Here is a 7,695-nt window from a genome sequence, read left to right as displayed (position 1 = left end):
TCAGAATGGACCATCCTGGACATATTCTATGATGGTCTGTCTGAATTAGCTAAAATGTCATTGGATACCTCTGTAGGTGGATCCATTCACTTAAAGAAAACGCCTGCAGAAGCTCAAGAACTCATTGACATGGTTGCTAATAACCAGTTCATGTTCACTTCTGAGAGGAATCCTGTGAGTAATGGGACGCCTATGAAGAAGGGAGTTCTTGAAATTGATACTCTGAATGCCATATTGGCTCAGAATAAAATATTGACTCAGCAAGTCAATATGATTTCTCAGAGTCTGAATGGAATGCAAGCTGCATCCAACGGTACTCAAGAAGCATCTTCTGAAGAAGAAGCGTATGATCCTGAAAACCCTGCAATAGCAGAGGTAAATAACTTAGGTGAACCTTATGGAAACACCTATAATCTATCATGGAGAAATCATCCAAATCTCTCATGGAAGGATAAACAAAAGCCTCAACAAGGCTTTAATAATGGTGGAAGAAATAGGTTTAACAATAGTAAACCTTTTCCATCATCCACTCAGCAACAGACAGAGAACTCTGAACAAAACACCTCTAACTTAGCAAACTTAGTCTCTGATCTATCTAAGGCCACTGTAAGTTTCATGAATGAAACAAGGTCCTCCATTAGAAATTTGGAGGCACAAGTGGGCCAGCTGAGTAAAAGGATCACTGAAATCCCTCCTGGAACTCTCCCAAGCAATACAGAAAAAAATCCAAAAGGAGAGTGCAAGGCCATTGAATTGATCACCATGGCCGAACCTGTAAAGGAAGGAGAGGACGTAAATCCCAGTGAGGAAGACCTCCTGGGACGTCCAGTGATCAATAAGGAGTTTCCCTCTGAGGAACCAAAGGAATCTGAGGCTCACTTAGAGACCCTAGAGATTTCATTAAACCTCCTTATGCCATTCATGAGCTCTGATGAGTATTCCTCTTCTGAAGAGAATGAGGATGTTACTGAAGAGCAAGTTACCAAGTACCTTGGTGCAATCATGAAGCTGAATGCCAAATTATTTGGTATTGAGACTTGAGAAGATGAACCTCCCTTGTTCACCAATGAACTGAGTGATCTGGATCAACTGACATTGCCTCAGAAGAAACAGGATCCTGGAAAGTTCTTAATACCTTGTACCATAGGCATCATGACCTTCGAGAAGGCTCTGTGTGACCTTGGGTCAGGAATAAACCTCATGCCACTCTCTGTAATGGAGAAACTAAGAACCCTTGAGGTACAGAAAGCCAATTTCTCATTAGAAATGGCAGACAAATCTATGAAAATAGCTTATGGATAAGTAGTGGACATGTTAGTAAAGGTTAAAGACCTTTACATCCCTGCTGATTTTATAATCCTGGATACTGAGAAGGATGAGGATGAATCCATCATTCTTGGAAGACCCTTCCTAACCACAGCAAGAGCTGTGATTGATGTGGACAGAGGAGAATTGATCCTTCAATTAAATGAGGACAACCTTGTGTTTAAAACCCAAGGATCTCTCTCTGTACCCATGGAGAGGAAGCATAAAAAGCTTCTCTCACTGCAGATTCAACCAAAGTCCCCACAGTCAAACTCTAAGTTTGGTGTTGGGAGGCCACAACCAAACTCCAAGTTTGGTGTTGAACTCCCATATCCAAACTCTAAGTTTGGTGTTGGGAAGTCTCAACAATGCTCTGAACATCTGTGAGGCTCCATGAGAGCCCACTGTCAAGCTATTGACATTAAAGAAGCGCTTGTTGGGAGGCAACCCAATTTTTATTTATCTAATTTAATTGTTCTTTCATGTTTTATCAGGTTCATGATCATGTGGAGTCACAAAATAAATATAAAAATTGAAAACGAAATCAAAAAATAGCAGAAGAAAAATCACACCTTGGAGGAGGATCTCACTGGCATTTAAACGCCAGTAAGAAGCATCTGGCTGGCGTTCAACGCCAGAACAGAGCATGGTTCTGGCGCTGAACGCCCAAAATGGGCAGTATCTGGGCGTTTGAACGCCAGAATTGCACCCTGGAGAAGAGCTGGCGCTGAACGCCCAGAACAAGCATGGTTCTGGCGTTCAACGCCAGAAATGGGCAACAAATGGGCATTCAACGCCCAGAACAAGCACCAATCTGGCGCTGAACGCCCAGAGTTGTGTGCAAGGGCATTTTGCATGCCCAATTTGGTGCAAGATTGTAAATCCTTGAACACCTCAGGATCTGTGGACCCCACAGGATCACCTCAGGATCTGTGGACCCCACAGGATCCCCACCTACCTCCACTCACTTCTTCTCACCCCTCTTTCACACAATCCCATAAACACTCTTCCCCAAAACTCTTCACCAATCACCTCAATCTCTCTTCCCTATCACCACTTCACCACTCACATCCATCCACTCTTCCCCATAAACCTATCTCATAAACTCCACCTACCTTCAAAATTCAAAATCAATTTCCCACCCAAAACCCACGCTTATGGCCGAACCTTACCCCCCTCCCTTCCCTATATATAGCCCTCCATTCTTCCTCATTTTCACACAACATAACCCTCTCTTCTCTTCTTGGCCGAATACACCACTCCCCTCTCTCCTCCATATTTTCTTCTTCTTCTTCATCTATTCTTTCTTCTCTTACTCGAGGGCGAGAAAAATTCTAATTTTGGTGTGGTAAAAGCATAAGCTTTTTGTTTTTCCATTACCATTGATGGCACCTAAGACCGGAGAATCCTCTAGAAAAGGGAAAGGGAAGACAAAAGCTTCCACCTTCGAGTCATGGGAGATGGAAAGATTCATCTCCAAAGCTCATCAAGACCACTTCTATGATGTTGTGGCCAAGAAGAAGGTGATCCCCGAGGTCCCTTTCAAGCTCAAGAAGAATGAGTATCCGGAGATCCGACATGAAATCCAAAGAAGAGGTTGGGAAGTTCTAACAAACCCCATCCAACAAGTCGGCATCCTAATGGTTCAAGAGTTCTATGCCAATGCATGGATCATTAGGAACCATGATCAAAGTAAGAACCCAAACCCAAAGAATTATATCACAATGGTTCGGGGGAAATACTTAGATTTTAGTCCGGAAAATGTGAGGTTGGCGTTCAACTTGCCTATAATGCAAGGAGATGCACGCCCCTACACTAGAAGGGTCAACTTTAATCAAAGGTTGGACCAAGTCCTCATGGACATATGTGTGGAAGGAGCTCAATGGAAGATTGACTCCAAAGGCAAGCCGGTTCAACTAAGAAGACTGGACCTCAAGCCTGTGGCTAGAGGATGGTTGGAGTTCATCCAACGCTCCATCATCCCCACTAGCAACCGATCTGAAGTTACTATGGATCGGGCCATCATGATTCATAGCATCATGATTGGAGAGGAAGTAGAAGTTCATGAAGTCATCTCTCTTGAACTCTATAAAATAGCCGAAAAGCCCTCTCCTGGGGCAAGGCTAGCTTTTCCTCATCTTATTTGCCATCTATGTTATTCAGCTGGAGCTTTCATAGAAGGAGACATTCCCATTGAGGAAGAGAAGTCCATCACTAAGAAAAGGATGGAGCAAGCAAGAGAGCCCATTCATGGATCTCAAGAGACACATGAAGCTCATCACGATGAGATCCCGGAGATGCCTCAAATGCATTTTCCTCCACAAAACTATTGGAAGCAAATCAACACCTCCCTAGGAGAATTAAGTTCCAACATGGGACAATTAAGGGTGGAACATCAAGAGCACTCCATCATCCTTCATGAAATAAGAGAAGATCAAAAAGCAATGAGGGAGGAGCAACAAAGACAAGGAAGAGACATAGAAGAGCTCAAGGACATCATTGGTTCCTCAAGAAGGAAACGCCACCATCACTAAGGTGGACTCATTCCTTGTTCTTACATTCTCTGTTTTTCGTTTTCTCTATGTTAAGTGCTTATCCATGTTTGTGTCTTCATTACATGATCATTAGTATTTAGTAACTTTGTCTTAAAGTTATGAATGTCCTATGAATCCATCACCTCTCTTAAATGAAAAATGTTTTAATTCAAAAGAACAAGAAGTACATGAGTTTCGAATTTATCCTTGAACTTAGTTTAATTATATTGATGTGGTGACAATGCTTCTTGTTTTCTGAATGAATGCTTGAACAGTGCATATGTCTTTTGAAGTTGTTGTTTAAGAATGTTAAATATGTTGGCTCTTGAAAGAATGATAACAAGGAGACATGTTATTTGATAATCTGAAAAATCATAAAAATGATTCTTGAAGCAAGAAAAAGCAGCAAAGAACAAAGCTTGCAGAAAAAAAAGAGCGAAAAAAATAGAAAGAAAAAAAGAAAAAGCAAGCAGAAAAAGCCAAAAGCTCTTAAAACCAAGAGGCAAGAGCAAAAAGCCAATAACCCTTAAAACCAAAAGGCAAGGGTAAATAAAGAGGATCCCAAGGCTTTGAGCATCAGTGGATAGGAGGGCCTAAAGGAATAAAATCCTGGCCTAAGCGGCTAAACCAAGCTGTCCCTAACCATGTGCTTGTGGCGTGAAGGTGTCAAGTGAAAACTTGAGACTGAGCGGTTAAAGTCAAGGTCCAAAGCAAAAGAAGAGTGTGCTTAAGAACCCTGGACACCTCTAATTGGGGACTTTAGCAAAGCTGAGTCACAATCTGAAAAGGTTCACCCAATTATGTGTCTGTGGCATTTATGTATCCGGTGGTAATACTGGAAAACAAAGTGCTGAGGGCTACGGCCAGGACTCATAAAATAGCTGTGTTCAAGAATCATCATACTGAACTAGGAGAATCAATAATACTATCTGAACTCTGAGTTCCTATAGATGCCAATCATTCTGAACTTCAATGGATAAAGTGAGATGCCAAAACTATTCAAGAGGCAAAAAGCTACAAGTCCCGCTCATTTAATTGGAGCTATGTTTCATTGATAGTTTGGAATTTATAGTATATTCTCTTCTTTTTATCCTATTTGATTTTCAGTTGCTTGGGGACAAACAACAATTTAAGTTTGGTGTTGTGATGAGCGGATAATTTATACGCTTTTTGGCATTGTTTTTAGTATGTTTTTAGTAGAATCTAGTTACTTTTAGGGATGTTTTCATTAGTTTTTATGTTAAATTCACATTTCTAGACTTTACTATGAGTTTGTGTGTTTTTCTGTGATTTCAGGTATTTTCTGGCTGAAATTGAGGGACTTGAGCAAAAATTAGATTCAGAGGTTGAAGAAGGACTGCTGATGCTGTTGGATTCTGACCTCTCTGCACTCAAAGTGGATTTTCTAGAGCTGCAGAACTCAAAATGGCGCGCTTCCAATTGCGTTGGAAAGTAGACATCCAGGGCTTTCCAGCAATATATAATAGTCCATACTTTGGCCAATTTTAGACGACGTAAAAGGGCGTTGAACGCCAGTTCTACGCTGCTGTCTGGAGTTAAACGCCAGAAACACGTCACAAACCAGAGTTGAACGCCAGAAATACGTTACAAACTGGCGTTCAACTCCAAAAATGACCTCTGCACGTGTAACATTCAAGCTCAGCCCAAGCACATACCAAGTGGGCCCCGAAAGTGGATTTATGCATCAATTACTTAGTTCTGTAAACCCTAGTAACTAGTTTAGTATAAATAAGACTTTTTACTATTGTATTTGATATCCTGGATTGTATTTTTGATCCTGTGATCACGTTTTGGGGGCTGGCCATTCGGCCATGCCTGAACCTTTCACTTATGTATTTTCAAACGGTAGAGTTTCTACACTCCATAGATTAAGGTGTGGAGCTCTGCTGTTCCTCAAAGATTAATGCAAAGTACTACTGTTTTTCTATTCAATTCAACTTATTCCGCTTCTAAGATATTCATTCGCACTTCAACCTGAATGTGATGAACGTGACAATCATCATCATTCCCTCATGAATGCGTGGCTGACAACCACTTCCGTTTCACCTTAGATTGAATGAGTATCTCTTGGATCTCTTAATCAGAATCTTCGTGGTATAAGCTAGATTGATGGCGGCATTCATGAGAGTCCGGAAAGTCTAAACCTTGTATGTGGTATTCCGAGTAAAACTCAAGGATTGAATGACTGTGACGAGCTTCAAACTCGCGAGTGCTGGGCGTAGTGACAGACGCAAAAGGATAGTAAATCCTATTCCAGTATGATCGAGACCCTCTAGATGATTAGCCATGCAGTGACAGCGCATCGGACCATTTTCACAGAGAGGATAGGATGCAGCCATTGGCAAGGGTGATGCCTCCAGACGATTAGCCATGCAGTGACAGCGCATCGGACCATTTTCCAAAGAGGATAAAAAGTAGCCATTGACAACGGTGATGTCCTTACATAAAGCCAGCCATGGAAAGGAGTAGGATTGATTAGATGAAGACAGCAGAAAAGCAGAGGTTCAGAGGAACGAAAGCATCTCTATACGCTTATCTGAAATTCTCACCAATGAATTACATAAGTATTTCTATCCTTATTTTATTATATAAATTTCGAAAACTCCATAACTATTTTATATCCGCCTGACTGAGATCTACAAGGTGACCATAGCTTGCTTCATACCAACAATCTCCGTGGGATCAACCCTTACTCACGTAAGGTTTATTACTTGGACGACCCAGTGCACTTGCTGGTTAGTTGTATCGAAGTTGTGAATGAAAAATGATTTATTAAGACGTGCGTACAGAGTTTTTAGCGCCGTTGCCTGAGATCACAATTTCGTGCACCAGCACGCTCCACCATAGCCGCAACCACAACAACTTTAATCATGGCACGTAAGAACCGAACTCAAACCTAAAGCATCAACATTTCAAGGACCTTATAAACATATCACAGAATAGCGACTAGAAGAAATCAGAACAGGGAAAAGCTTACTGAACCTACGAATATCTGGAAAACGGAACAGCGGTGACTTCGTTGACGACGCGACAGCTTGATGTCGCATGCACGACTACTGAACTCAGCATGCACGAACCACAACTTGACCCTACGTTAACAGAACCTCAGAGTTTACAACCAAACAAAACAGAAAGCTTATACGCTAGCGACGAGGGTTTCAGAACGGAAATACCTACTGTAACAAGGAAGAATAGCTTAACTGAACGGTAGTAGCTCCGGTGGTGGCTCTGACGGTGGCAACTCGCGATAAATAAACTCCTAGCACAAACAACCTCAGCAACAACTCTCATGGTAATAACGAACTTAACGGATAAGGAAGATCTGAAGCAAGGTTAGAGCTTACCAAGACAGAAGCTTCAGTGACAGTTTATGACGATAGAGGCTTGGCCACCCACCTCCAGGAGCAGGGACGGAGCAAGCGACGGCGGCTGGACGCGGCAGTGGTGGCAGAACCGGCTCCCTCTCTCGTCGCGCACTCTCTCTCTTTGCGCACTCTCTCTCTTCGACTTCTCCCATGGATAACGGTGGCGTTGTGAGGACACGGTCTCATGCATAATGTTGCGAGTACTTAAATGCTTGAGGCAACAATTTCTTATATTTTGATAATTCTTACCAATTTTCAATTTACTGCTAATATCTATGTAAAAGTCAAGTCAATTAACCTCTTCTCTTATGTTTGGCCCAAAATGCATTGTAGACCAGGTAATTACAATACAAATTAGTCCAAGTCCTAGAGAAACTAACAAACTGTTAAGTTGCATTCGATAGTGATCTATCTGCATAGTGCCAGTGATGCGAGTCATGAAGAAATCTAACTTGCGAAATATGTGTTCA

The sequence above is a fragment of the Arachis ipaensis genome, chromosome B8 (assembly GCF_059453495.1).
Source record: "Arachis ipaensis isolate K30076 ecotype BB chromosome B8, ASM5945349v1, whole genome shotgun sequence".
NCBI lineage: Eukaryota > Viridiplantae > Streptophyta > Magnoliopsida > Fabales > Fabaceae > Arachis > Arachis ipaensis.
Note: the sequence above shows the minus strand (reverse complement) of the source record.